Here is a 463-nt window from a genome sequence, read left to right on the forward strand (position 1 = left end):
GCTCTATAAAAACCATCAACAAAGTTAAAGCAAGAGCTTCATAAATAACTTTATTGGACATTATAAACTACATGAATTGAAACAATTTACAACACTGGAAACATGTATAAAAGAATAATAAATGGATTAATTAAATACTGTAGTGTACAATTTACAATAAACTAACTATTTAAAATCATAAAATAGTTGTGGATGAAGTTAAAGCTGAATTTCATTGTCATATGTAAGTTTGTTTAATAAAAAGAAGTAGTTAAATCAAAAGCAACAGAATCTTTAGTAACAAGTATAATCGTTATTCATCATGAGTCCTAATGTGTGAGACAGTTAATATTTATTTGCTCCAGTAACAATCTCCCTCTCAATAAGTGATGCTGTTGGAACAGCACACTGATATTAACTATAATGGCTGAGGACTATGAAATATGAATCTAATGTTTTAAACTATTGACAGTTTGTTACAGCT

The 463-nt window shown here is 27.6% G+C and overlaps 1 long non-coding RNA gene across 1 annotated transcript in view; it reads left to right on the top strand.

Moving 5' to 3' along the window:
* LOC111645185 (uncharacterized) overlaps positions 1-463 on the top strand; it is a 9,881-nt gene that overhangs the window by 7,698 nt on the left and 1,720 nt on the right. The window lies entirely within an intron of this gene.

The sequence above is a fragment of the Seriola lalandi genome, unplaced genomic scaffold (genome assembly GCF_002814215.2).
Source record: "Seriola lalandi dorsalis isolate HSWRI2012SDOR001 ecotype SW California unplaced genomic scaffold, Sedor1 jcf7180002054947, whole genome shotgun sequence".
NCBI classification, from domain to species: domain Eukaryota; kingdom Metazoa; phylum Chordata; class Actinopteri; order Carangiformes; family Carangidae; genus Seriola; species Seriola lalandi.